The 17,991-nt window shown below is 41.3% G+C and overlaps 1 pseudogene across 1 annotated transcript in view; it reads right to left on the bottom strand.

The window, feature by feature from the left end:
- Positions 1–4,700: 4,700 nt before the first annotated feature.
- Positions 4,701–17,991, bottom strand: part of LOC149255564 ((R)-linalool synthase, chloroplastic-like) — a 31,534-nt pseudogene continuing 18,243 nt past the window's right edge. Inside the window, exons 3-10 of the transcript XR_016266384.1 lie at positions 7,140–7,252; positions 6,829–7,037; positions 6,640–6,734; positions 6,272–6,370; positions 5,951–6,166; positions 5,701–5,839; positions 5,353–5,601; positions 4,701–5,230 (exon numbers count right to left, since the gene is read on the bottom strand). The product of XR_016266384.1 is annotated as a (R)-linalool synthase, chloroplastic-like (transcript). The remainder of the gene's footprint in view (positions 5,231–5,352; positions 5,602–5,700; positions 5,840–5,950; positions 6,167–6,271; positions 6,371–6,639; positions 6,735–6,828; positions 7,038–7,139; positions 7,253–17,991) is intronic.

The raw sequence follows: 17,991 nt of genomic DNA, 5'->3' as shown, positions 1-17,991 counted from the left end.
AAGTGTGGGCCTGGTTTAGCAAGAGATGGGCAACGTGTGATAGGAGCGGGGGTTTAGTCTATTGTTGCAGCCCACAACTGAGGGCTTCTTGAGGATTTAAATCTGGGCAGCGCATTGGATTTAAGGCGTGATCTGGGCACCAAATCATCACTTGTGTAGATCGGTGGTTTCAAACAATAGTGAAAGAGAACCGAAGACTTCCCTAGAGGCTAAGATCCTGAGAGGCCTGCAGCCTGATCCATTGCCGCTGGAGCGAGGGTGCCTGCTCACCGTGGCCATTGAGATCTGAAGTTGTGGTGTGGATCGAGGTGGTGTGCTTTCCTTTCAGATTCGTCTTTAACCGTTAGGAAAGAAGCAAGATCAAGATAGACTCTTCTGCGTGACAGAGTGGACTCGCTGTTGCGGGCCAGCCAGAGGAGTTGTTGCTGATTGCCAAAGTGGGCCTTCGCCTCTGCCTTAAGATTTGTTTTCAAGATGAATTCTCAGATGGCAGATTATTTAAATGAAAGCAACAAATTGGATGGTTCCAATTACTTAAATTGGAAATTTAAGCTTCAGACTTTGCTTGAAGGTCAGAATACCTACAGCATTGTCATCGGTGATGAAGGTAAGCCAACTGTTGCAAATGGTGGAACGGATGCAACAATTCAAGGATGGGAGAAAAGGGAGCTGAAGGCAAAGGTCCTACTAAAATTTTCAGTTAAAGATTGCATCATCCCTCATATTCGGGATTGCAAGACAGCGAATGAGATCTGGACAACTCTCAAAGACATGTATGAAATCAAGAACACCAGCCGAACCTTGTTTCTCAGGAAGAAGATCCTCTCAATCAAGATGGAGGAGAATGAGTCTGTTTCGTCATTCTTATCTCGGATAAAGGAAGTTAAAGATAAACTATCTGATATCGGTCAAACCGTGGCAAATGATGATCTGGTGACAATCACAATGAACGGTATGACAGATGACTATCAGATGTTTATAACTGGATTGAATGCAAGGGAAAAGCCTCCAAGTTTTGAAGAGCTTACTGGAATTTTGCTACATGAAGAGGAAAGGAGGTTGTCTCTCAAGCCTCAAGATCCAGATCTTGCATTGATAACAAAGTTCAAGCCAAAAGGGAGAGCGATGGCTGATCAGAGGAGGGGCAACACATCAGAAATGACACCACAAGGTATGACCTCGTATAGAAATGACTCTGCTCCTGAATGTTTTTATTGTGGTAAGATAGGCCATATTGCTAAATTTTGTCACAAGAAGAAGGCAAATCAAGAGAGGTACAATCAGAAAAGGCATGCAGGTCATTTGGCAGAAGCAGATGCAGATACAGACCCAGATCAGAATCTGGATGTTAGACTATTTATGGCCGAGGGTGATACTGCTATTGAAGAGGATGAATCAGATATTTGGATCATGGATTCAGGAGCCTCCTCGTATATGTCAGGTAAAAAGCAATGGTTCAGAAATTTTAAAGAATCCAACACTGGAGTAAAAGTCTATCTTGGAGATAATAGTGGGTATGAGATCAAGGGACATGGAGATGTCCTTGTTACTCTGCCTAATGGTAAGATCATGAATATATCTGATGTGTGGTATGTTCCTGGCATTAAGAAGAACCTGATTTCTGTGTCCAAGAATACAGATCAGGACCTCAAGGTAGAATTTTTTAAATCTTATTGCATTATTAAAGATTTGTTGGATCAGATGAAGCCCATTGCTACAGGTATTCGCATAGGAGGACTCTACAAGTTGGATGTGAAAAGTACGCCTCAGCAAGCTTTGATGCCATCAAATAAGTTTGCTGAAAATCTGTGGCATCATGGTCCTCGAAGAACTCCGCTTAACTGGACAACTAGAATGAAAATAGCGTTGGGTGCAGTCCATGGTTTGACCTTCATTCACCACTCGTGTAAATCTCCCAAGCTGGCCCATGGGAATATCAAGTCTTCCAATGTTTTGTTAGATAAGAGTGGAAATGCTTGTATCTCAGACTTTGGTCTTGTTGTGCTTATTAGTCCTGCATCTGCTGCATCAAGAGCTGCGGGATACAGGGCTCCAGAACAGGCCGAGACTCCCATTGCGGCGACGCCCAAGCGAGCAGGGGCAAATGCTCCCTCACTAGCACAGGCTCCCATTGCCGCGACCCCCAAGGGAGCAACGACCGAATCTCCAGTAGCATCTCCGCCGGCCTCTGCCCCTTTGGAAGTTGCCATTGCCGCAACGCCCAAGGGAACGACTGAATCTCCCGTAGCATCTCCACCGGTCTCTTCCCCCTCGGAAGTTGCCAAAACCCCAAACTCAGCCCCAACACCGTGTTCATCGAATACTTCTGAGACTCCAGCCTCCAGCCCCTTCGCCGCAGGCCCAGGTATTGCTTCAGCACCAAAAAGCGGAGCCGCCGCCACAGCTAAGGGAGATCAAGCTTCTATCATTGGAGGGGCCATCGATTTCGTTAAGGAGCTAGAACAGCTCTTGCAGTCGCTTCAAGCACAGAAACGCAAACGAGAATGCGAAGAATTTGGGTGTAGTCCCAATTCTCCTACTCCTTTCAATGGCTTCTTCCTCTCTCCACAGTATACATCATACTCCGCACAGTGGAACTCGAGATATGGTGTGGAAAATACTTCATTTAACGATACGGGCAACGAATTGATTGCAGAGAACAAGTCTGCAGTGGCAGACATAGAAGTGACTATGATTGAAACACATGCTAGTATTAAAATCCTATCACAAAAGAGGACAGGACAGCTAATGAAAACCATTGAGGCGCTTCAAAGTCTTCACATGACGATTCTACACCTAAATATCACCACTATCGATCAGACTGTTCTCTACTCTTTCAATGTCAAGATTGAAGATGAGTGCCAGTTAACGTCCGCTGATGAAATTGCAACAGCAGTACACGATATCTTCAATATCATCCATTCCAACGCCATCAACTAAACGTGCCCACTTAGTCAACATTGTCTCCATATGCTTGCTCTTCATACTCAGTTTAGGTCTCCAGTACAGATTTTCTCTGTCATATTTATTTCAGTTGCAGAATGAGGCAGTGCGACGGGTTAGTACAGTGTGATCATTCTCTTCTTCTTCAAAGTAATGAACGCCACTGCAAGCACAATTAAAGGCCGATCAAGCTCTGAATTGTACTATCTCCATATTCTCCGTCCATTTATGTTTTCTTGCATTCATTAGTTGGGATCTCAAACAACCGTTCATTCCTCTTGAAGGTGCAAATCTAGCGTGGGTTCTTGCATCTGAATCTTGTTTATGTCCCTTTCTCCATTAAGGGGGGATGTTAGAAATTAATGGAGAATAGGTTACGTAGTTATGATTTTCTCTTTATTTGACATTCAGTTCCTATTAATTAGGAATCTGTTTTTGCCTATTTATCTATTTAATTCCTGATGATTAATGAATAAGTGAAACAAATGCATTCGCTGGTGGGAGTTCCTGGTGATCTGCACCTGTGAGCTCCCGAGTGTTTGTCTAAACTTCTGTCTTCTGCATTTCTTATCATAAATTATCTACATTTCATTTAGATTTATAAATAATGTACATTCAGTTTAATAAATAGTGAAGAGCTAAACAATGCACAAATAATAATAAATAATGTAAAACTAAAAATTGTAGATTTCACTTTAATGTGCATTTTGGTTTATACAAATCTCTTTATCAAATAATGCACGTCTTACTTTTTACAAATGTTTTCATCCGTGTACGTCTAATTTTGGCTCTGTACCTTCTGACTTTGTTGTAGCGGATCAGATTTCCAACCCACGACAACGTCCATTGTGTTAAATAATTAATAGTTAGACTACCTCATTAATTAATTATCAAATATATAATATTAAAATAATTAAATAATTTAATTAATTATCTGATTATAACATTAAAATAATTAAATAATTATAGAATTTTAATATATTATTGATGAATGTAGACTTTAACATTTAATGTTAAAAATCTTTGATGTGAGGGATGTTTGGTATTCCATCCAAATTATTACATGTTCTGATGTTTTCAAGTGAACTACTGCAACAAGTGACAGCATGTTCATCCCACGGTATGTGACAAGGGATCAAAGCAATTAAAAAGGCCTCCACATCCTTGATTGCTTCCCACATGATGACTGATAACTATGTTTTCAAGTGAACTAGTGCAACAAGTGACAGCATGTTCATCCCACGGTATGTGACAAGCGATCAAAGCAATTAAAAAGGCCTCCACATCCTTGATTGCTTCCCACATGATGACTGATAACTATGTTGGAATTGCTCTCACATCACATTGTTGTTTTGCATGGTCGCGAGTAAGGTTTTCAATTTTATTTTTGAACCATATGCAGAGTTGAGAGAATACATGTTTAGGAGTTTATTTATGAATTTAGAGTTATTGTTTTGAGCATAGCAATGGTTACCAATTTATTGTAAATAGAATTTGAAGAGAACTAATTTCAAGAATTGAATCCCATCCATGGAAGGACAGAAGGGCTTTCGTCTCCACTTAATTTCTGATTCATTGAACCCACTATTATTAATCCGTTAAATCATTCCCTCTGAAATCAAATTTCATTTAACTTCATACATTTATATTCAAAATTTCTAAATCCTCCTTTTTAGAATTGAGATATGAATTACTTTTCTAAATTTTTTATTCTGATCATTATATAACTCACAAAAATAGGGCTCAAATGATTTTATTCACAATAACATGAGTCCCTTTTAAAACCTAATATTTTACATTATCTCCATCCCATAATGTTAAAATCATTACATGTATATTTCAAAAGTGGCAACATAACTAAAAAGTTTACCCCTACCCTACATTCTTAGCTTCAATCATCTGATGAGGACCCCGACCCTACATTCTTGAGCTTCAAGCATCTGATGAGGCTTTATTGCCATGCATAACATGTAGATTAAATTTGTAGTTATAAAGGCACAGGCTCAATGACAGTTGTCATGACCAAATCCTTTATTTCATAGTTGGTAACGCTGAAGCCATCTCGGTATTTGTAGAGATGGTAGAAAGCTCTCAGAATGTCAAATGCATGTTTCTTGGAAGTGATTGGAACATTGCTATCAGGTGTCAGATACTCCCAATTTAGTTCCTTTAGTAATTTGTTGACCGTGGAGTTGATATGATTGATCGCATCTTCCTCTGTTGACTCGGGATTGTCTTCCATATAACATGATATACACGAAGATTTTTCTCCACGGCTCCTCTCAGCCTGCACTTTCCATGCCAGTAAATCGTTTATCCAACTCTAAATTAGAACCAATCATGCAATGCAAAGAAAAACTAACCAATCATGCAATCCAAAGAAAAATTCCTTCCATTAACAAGATATACCTGGTAAGTGAGAATGTCGCCTTTTAGTCGGAGAATGGAACATGCCACATCACTGAGCCTCGAAGGAAAGTCTATTTCTTGTAGGATGTGATGAGGAAAGGGAATGCCCAACGTCAGAATGGGTTGCAATGTGCCAATGCGATAACCGAAACTAACTTTCCCGTTATCCAGGTACTCCTCAAATGTTGGCAAAAAACCACTGAAAATCCACTTCGCTTCTTTCATATAAGCATCAATATAAGCCTCCAACTGCACAGGCAAGAGCACAAGCAAAGCAAATGAACTAATAATCACATTACGTTCTCACAAAGAAATAGTTGTGTATGTATGCTTTATTATTGTACATACAGCCTTTCGGGCATAGCTGAGCGTGTCTCGGCCTTGAGACTTTTCTGCTTCTCCTGCCATTTCGTTAACGGTTTCGTAAAGCACCATATATACTCCTTTCATATATTCTGGAAGCCACTCCGTCGCAGACGGATGCCACCTGATCATATAAACACAAATTTTGGTCAAGTAAATTAGTTCCTAAAGATTAATGGAGTGATGAAGCTTACATTCTTCTAAAATTCTTTGAATTGGTCATCTCCAGTACAACCTCTTAACTGCCGCTGTGAAGAGTTCTAGCTCATCTATCGTTCCAAAGGTGTCGTAAATATCGTCAAGAACCGTGCCAAGATGACTTATTTTGGCAAATCCAAGTCTGAACGAAGAATGTTGAGGTTCACTGTCAATGCAAGATGCCAAAGTGTAATATTCCACGTGACGATGCCGAGGGAAGGTCATTTGAGAGAAACCCGAATCTTTCCACCATCTACACACAAAGTTCATAGATTTCACGTTATTTTACAGTAGACCACTCAAATCCTAGTTTGTCTGCTAAACAGATATTATCCGATGACATAATTCATCACATCACCTGGAGAGAAGTTTTAGCTCTTGCTGTTGTAAAGAGTGAAACATATTGAACTCCAACTTTGCAAGTTCTAGAAGTTTTTGGGTCTTCATATTTGGCGTCCTGGAAACAAACAAATGTAACGAACATTAATTGAAAATTTGACAGGAAATCTAAATTGTTAACACAGATTTTTTGTGAAAAGCAACAATGTCCCTTGGCTTAATGGACAAAACAACATCAAATGGCCTAACTGTATCTGTTTATATATCAAAGAACATATATCCATCTTCATCCAGATTTAATAAGGCTTTGGATTTCTCTCAACATAAGTGGATCCATGGAACTTTGCGAATAAAAAATGTTGTTACACGATGAAATCATGGACCTACAAATAAATGGGGTCCTGTCCAAATACGTCGATGTAGTTCCTTGCTTCCAATCTTGGCAAATTTATATGCCAACCATATTCCAGAACGTACGATATCTGCCAACAACAAAATTTAAATTGTAAAATACAGATCACAACATATGTGTAAATTAGGCTATATCATGTTATGATGATAGTATGACCCCCTCACCTCTCGTGAAAGACCGCAGACCGGAAGCTTTAGTATGGCTTCTTTTAAATATATTGTAGAGAAGATTTCTGCTTCTTCCATAACTTTCTCTCCTGGAAAGGCAATTTGGGAAGCCCGAAATAAGTTGAGAACACTTCTTATATCTCCCTCTGTTTGAATGGCCGAACATGCAAACTGCCCTTTTTGTTCTCTGAAGTGTTCTAACACATCTGATTTTAACATATAATGTATTAGCAATAAATGTCTGCCAGTAGAAGGAAGTTCAGAGCTATCATAAAGAACTTTAAGGATTAATAGATTTTTATGTATACCTGAAGACACCGGGTATCCGTGTAGTCGAAGAGTTCGAAGTCCCAAGGCAGTTGAGTTGAGATCGGCAACAACACTATCTCTTGCACACCCAATGCCTTTTTCGTTCCAATAACTATAGAAAATGGTCAACAGTAAGAGGATTTCAATATTTCTTTTAAAAGCTAATTTTTCAGATTCCTCGAAATTGAAACGAGGATAGATTTTATGTGCCCTCGAATTTCTAAATTAGGATTACATTTTTTACAGGAAGAGAAAAAATTCTGAAGTATTGGAAAGGATTCGATGTACATTGGAATAGAGATCTGCAAGAATTCATAATTCATAAAAAGAAATGAATGAAAATCAAGCAGAAGGTTATGGATACACTTAAAGATCATTGTTTCCTTTATCTGTTTGAGAAAAAAACCACAATAGAAATGTTACGGATTCAGTCACAGATTACCTTGTCATGCTCACATAGATTAGTGATCAAGTTGATGCAGTTGAGGAAAAGATAACAGATGCAGATCATGGCACTGACTGGATTTCCAACTTCATGTCAAAGTTATTTGTACTTGTAAGAATCTTCCTAATGTGAGAATATATTTACAAGAAGAATTGAATTGAGTTAAAAAGATAACCAGAAGGGTGGTGATCAAAACATAACAAACAAATAAGGGTCGAGGTAAACTACCTAATATAGATAAGGACAATAATAATAAGTCAACCTCATATTGAAGGAAAAAGAAGTTCAATAAAAGCAACTGCTAAAATTAAATCAATAAATTTGTTTGGGAAGAATATAGAAATAAATTTGTATTTGAAGCCTTTTGTATGGTCTCAAGTAAGGCAACTAAAACATGACATGGTATCTTGGTTAACAGAAATAATTGTTCAATTTAAGATGAAGGTGATGGAAATTTCTGATAATTTCGAACAAAATAGAGGAAGCAAAGTTCCTCAACTCGACACAAAGAAATGAGAGAAATCTGGACAAAGAAGATATGGAGAAAGGCTATGTTTTATTAACCATAAAAATGACAATAAAAATTACAAAATTCTTCAGAACTACAGTTCTGGAATAACTAAAAACTCCATACTTTGTTTTTACAAACTCTGTTTTTTAACACAGATTTGTGTTTCAGCATCTAGTAGACAATTGCTGAAACACCAGTTTCAGCCACACAGTCTGTTGCTGAAACACACAGACAGTTGCTGAAACAGCATGTAGAATGCATTGCTACTCCAAAACACAGCGACTCTGTTTTCTCTGTTCTGCCTTCTTCTCTGTATTTTTCTATTTCTAAAACTCTCTAATATTCTTCTAACATAAAAAATAACTGTTGTTCATTACATTTATATGTTAAAAACATATTTGACTTTAAACAATAAAATAATAAAAATATTTTCTAAAGCTTATTTGCACATTGAATGCAGCAAGCGGTGATACCTCTTGAAGAAATGAAGTCAGCTGTTGCAGGGGAATATAATTCTGAAAATTTAATGCACAGTAATGTGCAAAATATCAACCACGACTTTGAGGCATCCAACAGTCTCGAATATATACAGCAAATCGGATTTCTGTCCAGCTGTTTATGTTGCAGTTGGAATTAAATTCCAACACTGATCCAGATGGATCTTGGTGGCCACCTGCCAAGTTCACCTGGACCCCCACCATTTTTTTCTCTCAGCATTTTCACTTTCATTAGTTGTAGCACAACTTACTATTTTTAGCAGTTTTTGGGGTCCTGAACTTCCGGAGTCGTTTTGAGGCCCTAAACGACATTTTTTGGGAAATCTACCGCCAACGATTTTTTTGGTAAAAATCATCTTTTCCGTCGTAGTCCTCAGAGAGTTCTTTCCAACGGGCTATCATGCGCGTCAAACGGAGATAATACGACCAATTTGCGACCCCGGGAAGTTGGCTATCCAACTCACCCTAAAACGGGGCCCACAATTTGGCGTTTCATCTTCTAGGGTTAGGTTTTGGAATGTGAAGGGTTTTCCATTGTTTCTCAATAATAAATAGGCCTTCGAGCCTCATTGTAAAAACAGTTTGATATAGTTCAGAGGCATGTAGCCAACACATCTCTTCTCAGAGATAAGCTACCATCGCCCTAGCTGGGTTATTTCTATTTCTATTTGTAAGCATATTTCAGTATTTTCCATTAATGAAATGAAGTATTATTTCTGCTGCATATTTGTCTTTATGGTTATCTCTATCTCTTATTGCATTCCTATTTAAATCCGGATCAGTGGTATTAGAGCGGTTTGCTTTTTCTCTGTTTTTCTTTGCATGTCCCCAACGAGGTCAGGATATAAGGAGTTAGGGCTTGAACTGGTCGAACCTTTGCGAGACCAGCCTCGCAGATCCCGACGGCCTCCTATGGCGGATGAGAAGAAAGATGAGGGGGCAGGAGATCCTATCAAAATCTTGCTCGAAGAAGCCCTCGAGCGACAACGGAACGCGATGATGGACAGTTTTGCCCAAATCCTTCAGCGGCTACCCAGAAGCGACACATCGGCTTCCAGCAGCTACTCTGGAAATGCCACGCCCTTTAAGGTACAAGTTAATTTTGAAATCCCCATATTTGAGGGTCAGATAGATGCAGATGTTGTAGATAAATGGTTAAATCTGCTGGAGGGTTATTTTTTTGTTCATGAATTTTCAAGTCGGAAAAAGATTGTTTTCGCTCTTCTCAAAGCAACCCCCCACGTCAAGGACTAGTGGGAAACCTACTGCGAGCAGAAGGATGAAAATACTGGCTCACTATTTTCAGCTGCACCCACCTGGAATTCATTCCGGGATGCCATCAAGGAGCAGTACTACCCTGTCGGAAGCTATGAGGATGAATACATAAAATGGACCACGTTGCGGCAGGGAAGGGACCAAGCTATGCCGGAGTTCACCAATCTTTTCCATACCCTTCGCACAAAGCCGGGTATCAAGGATATGGAGCAACATTTGATACTCAAATACTGCGGCTGCCTGCACAAGTACATCCAAGAGGAAATAAAATTCCTAAACATCTCCTCGCTCGGCACAACGTATCAATATGCCGTCAAGGTCGAGCAGAAGTTTAAACGAAAGAAGCGAGACTTTGGATATGCGAATCTGAAGCAAGGGAAAGGTGCCCCTAAAACACAGAACAAAGGACAAAGCCAAGGCGGGGCAGCCCAAGACAACCCGCCAAAGCTGCAGGCGAAGAATAGCGCCGCGAAGACGAAAAAGGACACGAGAAAATGGTGTGAGTTCCATAAGAGCTCCACTCAGAACACCAGTGAGTGTCGAGCCAAGCAGTCACTGTTGGCTGAACTAAAGGTTCCAGAATCAGATGCATGTTCCGACTCTGAGTCAGAACCTGACAAGGGGGATGAAAAAGGGAAGCAGATCATTGACGCGGATCCCAACACCACTGTTGCTACCACAAAGATCCAGAAAAATGAACCCGAAGATCTAGAAGAGGAGGAGTGTCTCTTCCACTCCCAGATGTGGGTAAAGGGCTCCCCACTACAGTTCATTGTCGATAGCGGGAGCCAAAAGAACCTCATTTTGGCAGAGGTCGTGAAGCAGTTGGGCTTGCTGACCACAGCACATCCACAACCATACACCATCGGGTGGCTTCACCAAGGACGAGATCTTCGCGTGAGCCAGCAGTGTCGCCTTCCGTACAACATCAAGCCCTTCACGGATGAGGTATTGTGTGACATTGCTCCTCTTGAAGTTTGTGATGTATTATTAGGACAACCATACTTGTGGAAGCGACATGTTGTGTATGAATCAAGGCCCCGTACTATTATTGTTACATTGGGAAATAAGTTGTACAGGATACCAGAGGTAGTACCGCCTACCGCCATCTCTTTGATTACTGCAAAACAATGCAGTAAGCTCATTTCCAAGATTGGGAAATTTGTTTTCCTGATGATATGCCCACAAGGAAAGAATAAGACTGTAGCCATGGCCTCCAGACAAGACCCCTCCGCACGACAACTACAGATGGATAAGGTCGTGAAGGAGTACGAGGACATCTTCACCTCCCCCGCAGGGGTTCCTTTGCACTGTCAAGTCAAGCACTCCATCGATCTGACCCTAGGTGCGTCGCTACCCAATGGACCAATTTATTGGCGCTCCGTTTTGGAGAACGATGAAATCAAGAGGCAGATTCAGGAGCTGTTGCAGAAAGGTCACATCCGTCCGAGTTCATCACCTTGTGAGAGCCCGATCGTGTTGGTACAGAAGAAGGATGGGACTGGGAGACTCTGTATTGACTATCGGGTGTTGAACAAGATCATTGTCTGTAATAGGTACCCAATCCCACGGATTGATGACCTCTTGGACCAACTAAAGGGGGAAAAATATTTCAGCAAGATCGATCTGAAGTCAGGATATCACCAGGTACCAATCGAACCCTCTGATGTGTGGAAGACTGCCTTCAAAGCCAAGGAGGGCCCCTTCGAATGGTTGGTTATGCCTTTCGGATTGACGAATGCTCCTGCAACCTTCATGAGGCTAATGGATGACATCTTGCGGCCATTCACCAACTCATTTGTAGTGGTATACTTGGATGACATTCTGATCTTCAGCCAAAGTTGGGAAGAGCACCTCCACCACATCCGATAGGTTCTTCAAACACTGCGGCAACACAAGCTATGTGCCAATTTGGAGAAATGCACTTTTGGCATGACCCAGGTTCAGTCTCTGGGATACATTATTGATGAACAGGGGGTGCATGTAGATCCGTCCAAGATCCAAGTCATTTGGGATTGCCCATCTCCAACCACTCTGATGGAGCTCCGCAGCTTTCTAGGTCTTGCCAACTTCTACCGTAGGTTCGTGTTGGGGTTTTCTCATATCACTTGGCCCTTGAGTCAAGTCACCAAGGGAGGAGCGAAAGCGAAATTCTTCTGGTCTGCATCTCAATAGAAGGCATTCAGAGAGTTGAAAGATTGCCTATGCACGGCACCGGTGCTCGCATTACCAGATTTACAACAACCATTTGAGGTCGAGACAGATGCCTCTGACTATGCTATTGGGGCAGTCCTTACTCAACACGGGCATCCAGTGGCATATCACAGTGAAACACTTTCAGACACAGTCCAGAAGTATCCCACTTATGATAAAGAGATGTATTCCATTGTGCAGGCCTGCCGACAATGGAAGCATTACATTTTGGGGAAGGAAACGGTCATCCACATAGACCACCGACCCCTGCAGTTCATACAGACCCAAGGGAAATTGCAGAATGATCGCCATCAGAAGTGGTCTACATATCTGCAACAGTTCCATTTGAATATCAAGTATAAGAAGGGCAGCACCAATAATGTTGCAGATTGCCTCAGTCGACCACCAATCATGGCATTAACCACCGTGCTCAACTCTTGTGGGCACGAGACTTCTGATTGGCCACTTCTCTACAAAAGCGACCCAGAATTTGGCCACACATACCAGACACTCTTGGGGGGTCGGCATGTTCCAGATTTTCATCTCCAAGATGCCCTGTTATGCCACCTGGGTCACCTTTGTGTTCCTTCAAGTGAGCGTGCCAAGATGATTTGGGAAGCACACTACAGTCGGGCTGTTGGGCATTTCGGGGTCGAGAAAATGGTGGCAGTACTACAAAAGTATTTCTATTGGCCAAATCTTCGACAAGATGTCGGGAAACACATCAGATCATGTACTGCCTGTGCCATTGCCAAACCAACCATCAAGAAGAAAGGCCTCTATACCCTGCTGCCTACCCCTAGTCGACCTTGGGAATCCATCTCCATGGATTACATGTCAGGCCTTCCTTCCACTAAGCATGGAAATGATTGTGTTTTTGTGGTCGTCGACAGGTTCTCAAAGATGGCCATTATGGTGGCCTGCAAGAAGAATATCACAGCAGAAGCCACTGCTAAACTCTTCTTTGAACGAGTTTGGGTGCACTTTGGGATCCCATAGTCTATCATCTCAGATCAGGACAGTCGGTTCCTCAGTACATTTTGGTCCAGTCTCTGGTCAATGCTGGACACCAAACTCACTAAGTCCACAGCTTTCCATCCTCAAACTGATGGCCAGACAGAGGTTGTCAATCGGATGATTGTACACATTCTGTGCATGTACAACTCAAAGCATCCACGCACATGGGACGAGAGCCTCCCATATGTTCAGCACAGCTACAACCGAGCTCTTCATAGCTTGACGAGCCACAACCCTTTTCAGGTGGGTCTGGGATTCCAGCCACTCTGCCCCATTGATGTGGCCATGCCACTTGCAGCTACTCACATAGATTCAGCTCATGTCCAGTCCGAAACAAATAAGGCAACTAGCTTCATTGAGCACATCCAACATATTCGCCAGTAGGTCCATGACATTCTGGAAAAATCAAATGCCAAGTACAAGCAGCGACATGATCAACATTGGGTGCCACACAAGTTTCAAGTGGGCGACAAAGTCTGGTTGCATTTGCAAAAGGAACGCCTTACGGGAGCCTATCGGAAATTGAGACCACTTCGATATGGTCCTTACACCATTATTAAGGCTGTGGGAGACAATGCATTTGAGCTCAGCATTTCCCCATTCCTTGGCCTACACCTAGTGTTCAATGTGGACCGCCTTCGGCCATACTTTCCACCATTGCTAGACACATCCGACATTGCAGAATAGCTGACACCCACAGAATTAAATGCAGATTGCATGGAACAAGCTGCAACTGATCTGATCATGGACACACAGGTCAAGAACACTCGCTGATAGAATATCCAACTGTATCGAGTTGTCAAAGTAGGCCAACACCTTCACCAGGGCAAGTGGTTCACCAGGGACCAAGTTCAGCAAAGTTTCCTCATCTCATGGAGGAACTCAATGCAATGGGGACCATTGCTTCCTAAGGGGGGAGGAATGATCCAGGTGGATCTTGGTGGCCACCTGCCAAGTCCACCTAGACCCTCACCATTTTTTCTCTCAGCATTTTCAGTTTCCTTAGTTGTAGCACAACTTACTATTTTTAGCAGTTTTTCGGGTCGTGAACTTCCATAGCCGTTTTGAGGCCCTAAACGACGTGTTTTGGGAAATCTACCGCCAGCGACTTTTTTGATAAAAATCGTCTTTTTCGTCGTAGTCCTCAGAGAGATCTTTCCAAATGGGCTATCATGCGCATCAAACGGACATAATACGACCAATTTGCAACCCCGGGAAGTTGGCTGTCCAACTCACCCCAAAACGGGGCCCACAATTTGGTGTTTCATCTTCTAGGGTTAGGTTTTGGAATGTGAAGGGTTTTCCATTGTTTCTAAATAATAAATAGGCCTTTGAGCCTCATTCTAAAGACAGTTTGGAACAGTTCAGAGGCATGTAGCTGACACATCTCTTCTCAGAGATAAGCTACCATCGCCCTAGCTGGGTTATTTCTATTTCTATTTGTAAGCATATTTCGGTATTTTCCATTAATGAAATGAAGTATTATTTCCGCTGCATATCTGTCTTTATGGTTATCTCTATATTTTATTGCGTTCCTATTTAAATCCAGATCAAACACTCTCCCTTAATTTCAACTGCTGGGTTTTTCTGCATACCTAGGCATTTCCTAAAATGATCAAAACTTTTCTTTCTCGATGGTTTTGTCAAGATGTCAGCTAACTGATCCTCCGTCCTGCAGTGCTGCAAAACAATCTCACCATTGTTATCCAATTCATGTATGAAGTGAAATTTGGTGTCTATGTGCTTTGTCCTTTTATGAAAAATAGAGTTTTTAGACAATGCTATTGCCGAGCTATTGTCACAGTAAATGGTTGTGCCCTTTTCTTGTTCATGACACAAATCTCTGAGAACTCTTCTTAGCCACACTACTTGGCATGCTGCTACTGTTGCTACCACATACTTTGCCTCTACTGTTGACAAAGACACAACTGGTTGCTTCTTGGAAGCCCATAAGATGGCTCCCGATCCCATATGAAACACATATCCCGATGTGATTTTCCTATCATCAACACTTCCAGCCCAATCACTGTCAGTGTAACCTATCAACATGAAACTTTCAGAAATGGAGTATAAAATACCAAACCCCTTCATTCCATTCACATACCTTAGAATCCTCTTGGCTGCCTGCCAATGAGTATCTTTCGGTCTTTCCATAAATCTGGAGATTAAACTCACAGCGTGCATAATGTCCGGCATAGTTGCAGTCAAGTACATAAGGCTGCCAACTATTCTCTTGTACAATTTTGGATCAAAATCCTTGCTGCTGTCTTCTTTGGTCAATTTCAACCCCATTACAGTTGGAGTCACAGCTGCCTTGCTGTTCTGCATGTTAAATATGTTCAACACTGCTTCTACATATTTAACTTGAGAAATGAAAACACCATTTTCACTTTGGTCCACTTCAATTCCAAGAAAATATCTTAAGAAGCCCAAGTCAGTCATTTCAAATTCACTTTTCATGACTGCTTTAAAATCATCAATGAGAGAAGCATCATTGCTAGTAAAAATCAAATCATCTACATATAAAACAACAATAAGAATCTTACCGTCATTCTCCTTTATGTAGAGTGTGGGTTCACCATCACACTTATCAAACCCATTCTCAATCAGATAAGCATCTATTCTGCTGTACCATGCTCTTGGAGCTTGCTTCAGCCCATAAAGAGCCTTCTTCAGTTTGCAGACTTTATGCTCTTGGCCTTCAACTTCATAGCCTGGAGGTTTTTCAACATAAACCTCTTCTTTTGACACTCCATTCAGGAATGCAGATTTAACATCCAGCTGATAAATCTTCCATTTGTGTTGTGCTGCAATAGACAACACTGTTATGATTGTTTCCATCCTTGCTACTACTGCAAAGGTTTCATCATAGTCTTTGCCTTGTTGCTACTTGTAGCCTTTCACAACAAGTCTTGCTTTGTGCTTGTCAATCTTACCTTCAGCATTGCTTTTGGTCTTATAGACCCACTTAACTCCAATGGCATCTTTGCCTTCAAGGAGGTCCACTAACTCCCATGTTTTACTCTTCTCAATTTCATCAATTTCTTCATTCATTGCTTCAATCCATTTATCTTCATTTACAACATCTTCAAAATGAACTGGGTCATCAACATGACAATACAAAGCGAATAATGAATTTAGACCAGTATTGTTACTTACCTCTCCTTGTTCATAAATCTCATTCAGATTTCTGAATCTTGGTCTTCTTGGTGTGCTTGGAGTTCCATCCGAACTTGAGGGTATTTCTGATCTCTGTGGTGTGCTTGGACAAGCACTTCCTTGACTTCTCAAGGTTGTTCGAATTCCAGCTTGTGGTGTGGTTTGTTGTACTTGTTGTGATGGAGGAGGAGCCACCAAGGAAGGATTATTTGCTGCAGTCCCTTCCTCTTCTTCTTCGTGAGACACAGTTGTCTTCACATTCACTGTCTTCTCTAAGCTTCCATCCCAAGCTTCATCTTCAATGAACTGCACCTCTCTGCTTACTATCAATTTCTTGGTGGATGGATTATAGAGTTTGTATGCTTTTGACTCTTCACAATAGCCAATAAAGACACACTTCTCCCCCTTATTGTCAAGTTTCTTCCTTAGCGGATCCGGTACATGTCCATATGCTACATAACCGAATACTCTCATGTGAGTGACAGTTTGCTTTTGACCACTCCATGCTTCTTCTGGTATTTTGTTCATGACAGCTTTAGTTGGGCATCTATTCAAGATGTAAACTGTGCAAGTGACAGCTTCCGCCCAATACTCATGCGGCAAGTGTTTTGCCTTCAGCATACTTCTGACCATGTCAAGAATGGTCCTATTCTTCCTTTCGGCAACACCATTTTGCTGAGGTGTATACCTCACAGTGAACTGCTTTTGTATGCCATTCTCTCTGCAAAAATGCAGAAAGTATTTGGAGATGTACTCTCCTCTTATATTTGTTCTGAGCACTTTGATATAATGCCCACACTGCTTCTCAACAAGAGTTTTGAAGTGGCGGAATTTCTCAGACACTTCACTCTTCTGTTTCAGCATATACACCCATGTATTTCTGGTGTAATCATCAATGAAAGTTAAAACATATTTATTTCCAGCAAATGATGGTATTTGCATCGGTTCACACACATCAGAGTGAACAATTTCCAAGGGTGCTTTTGCCCTTATACTCTTTCCTGCTGGAAAGCTTTCTTTGTGTTGCTTGCCCAAGATGCAGCCTTCACAAACGATGTCCGGTTTCTCGATCAATGGCAATCCCTTTACCATTGCCTTTCTATGCAACAGATTCAAGTCTCTGAAATTGAGATGTCCAAATCTCAAGTGCCACAACCAATTCTCATCTTTCACTTGTTCCTGAAAGACTTCTTGTGTTACAGCTGCAATAGTTCTTCCTTCCTTCAAATATGCATTGAGTTTGAGAGGAAACATTCTATTGCTGGTCATTTGCACTTGTGTAATGATCTTCTTACTTGGAGGTATGTCTCTGATTGTACACATATCATCCTTGAAGAACAAATTGTAACATTTGTTAATGAGCTGTCCAATGCTCAAAAGATTACATTTCAGACTAGGTACATAGTATACCTCTGGCACAATCATCTGTTCTCCATTTCTTGCTTGGCTACTAACTCTGCCCTTACTGTTATAGACATTTCTGGGCCCTACAACCCCAAGCATGAAATTTCCATAAACCAAGGGCTCCTAAGTCCCTAAAAGTGTTGTTCTAACCCCTAAAGGAACAAGGTCAAAAGATTACAGCTTCTCGTAGAAGTTCTCCATGAGAAACTGCTCAGAATTGGTCAAAATAGGATCATTGCAGCCGCTCCACTGGCTAGGTGCGTTGCATCTCACCCAAATACACTGTGAGGGTGCGTTGCAATTCAAAAGTCCCTTCTGTGGGGTGCGATGAGCGATAAATGACAAATGGC

Source organism: Pinus tabuliformis, chromosome 7, assembly GCF_031772625.1.
Source record: "Pinus tabuliformis cultivar Carrire ecotype Pingquan chromosome 7, CPIR1, whole genome shotgun sequence".
NCBI classification, from domain to species: Eukaryota; Viridiplantae; Streptophyta; class Pinopsida; order Pinales; family Pinaceae; genus Pinus; species Pinus tabuliformis.
This window is presented reverse-complemented; position numbering and strand designations above follow the sequence as displayed.